The following is a 2045-nucleotide window of genomic DNA, read 5'->3' as shown; positions in this document are numbered from 1 at the left end:
GTAAAAAAATCTCATGGTTTTTACAAAGGGGGGGGGGGCACCCCGAGTTGTACTAAGCTTTGTCACTGTTGAGGAGGGTAATGCAGAGTGGGGGATGGTCGCACATGGGAGCGGGTGATTTGGGGGAATATTTTTGACGCGATAGGAGCGAGCCAAAGGGGCTGCATGGAGGGGGCCATGCGCTACAGCGTCTGACGAAGGAAATACTTTTTTGTATACAAGGGAAATACTTTTTGTGATACATGTTGAATTTTTTAATACATGACGGACATTACTTCTAATACACGTTTTTTTTAATACATGTTAAAAAAATTCCAATACATATTGATATTTTTTTGAATGGTAAGAAATATTTATTAAATTATATGAATATATGCTTACATTGTATAAACATTTTAAAAAATGTCATGATTTTTTTGAATGATACGAAACATGTTTTACAAAAATTATGTAACCATTTTTTGCCTTGTATAAACATTTTTAAAAAATTCCATGAACATTTTTTTAAACATGTGACCATTTTTTTGGAATGGTACAAATAAAGCCATGCAGACATTTTATATATGCGGTGAATGTTTAAAAAATGTAAGTAAATTATTTATATTGATTTTTTGAAATATCAAAAAATGTGAAAATGATTTAAAAAAGTAACAAAACTAACAAACTGCCCTCACGTTGGTTGCAATTAGTGGGCCAGCCCGAGACAATGTCACTAGAGGTGAGGGCTCCCTGCGCCTCACGAGTAAGCTAGACACAGACACCCGGGAGACATTGAATCAACCACAACATGCGAGGGATGGTCGGCAGGGTCCAACTCATATGGTGGCGCCACCAGTTGGATATGCCAAAGTCCATGTAGATGCGGGCCTTGCTTGATCAAGCATCGGGGGCTCTGTGACAACGGTTTGCTTGGATTCAAATGAAAATTATCTAGGCTCGTCTGCATTGGTGAACTATGGTGTTTGAGATGTGGTTACTCTCGAAATAATTTCTTGCAGGGAAGCACTATCTTTGGCCGAGGATCATTTTCTCCATGACATTGTGATTGCCACGGATTCAAAGCAAGTTGTAAGGGACATCCAGAAGGGAAGCATCAGGTTGCATAGTCAAATTATTGCTGAAATCAAATTTTAATTGTGATTTTCTTTTGAGGGTCCTGCATCGAATATTGAAGCCCATTCGCTTGCCAAATTTTCTCATTCTTTAGGACAGGGGCGCCACATTGGACCCCATGATCTTATTTGCATTCCAAACATTGTGAACATTGAGTAGTAAAGAATTGAGGTTTCTCAAAAGAAAAAGCTTTCTTGATTTTTTTTCTCAAATACCAAAATTGATCTTGAATTTTAAAAAATGTTCTCGAATATTTAAAATATTGTCCAATAAAAAATTCTTGAAGTTTAAAAATGTAAAAACTGTTATCACATTCAAAATAATTATGCAGTTTAATAAATATTATTGATTAAAAAAATTGAGAACATTTTTTAGAAACAAAAGGAAAATGAAAAATGAAAAAAATGAAAAGATGAAAAGGGAAAGAGAAACAGAAACAGAAAAAATAACCAAAAAGTAAAAAAAAATGTTAGAGAAAAAACAGTGGAATTTCATCAAAAATCAAATTTTATTTGGCTAGTTGCAATGTGCAATGTGGAAAAACTATGTTGCAATGTGCATAGGTGTTTGTGCGTACACGGTCAGTTGTTGTCACCTGAACTTAGAACCACCAGCTCCTTGGAAATCCCTCCTATGACTATCCTCTTCAGAAACCTCTTCAAATTGCACGACCCAATGCAGCAATGCTGCAAGGAACATTCTTGTGAGAAGCTGCACTGCATGCCCCCCCAACTTGGCGAACAGGGAAGGGAAAATTTACCTTTAGTTTATTCACAGGGAAGATCTCACTGGAATCTTGTTCCATAATTTGTTTTGTGTCAGAAAAATAGTTCATGTCCCCCGCAAAAAAAAAAAGTCCATGTTTAATTAGCCTCTGACAAACTACGCCTACTTCTGTATAAATATAGAACTGACAATCGTTAGGCAGACAG

Source organism: Triticum dicoccoides, chromosome 4A (assembly GCF_002162155.2).
Source record: "Triticum dicoccoides isolate Atlit2015 ecotype Zavitan chromosome 4A, WEW_v2.0, whole genome shotgun sequence".
Taxonomy (NCBI): domain Eukaryota; kingdom Viridiplantae; phylum Streptophyta; class Magnoliopsida; order Poales; family Poaceae; genus Triticum; species Triticum dicoccoides.
Note: the sequence above shows the minus strand (reverse complement) of the source record.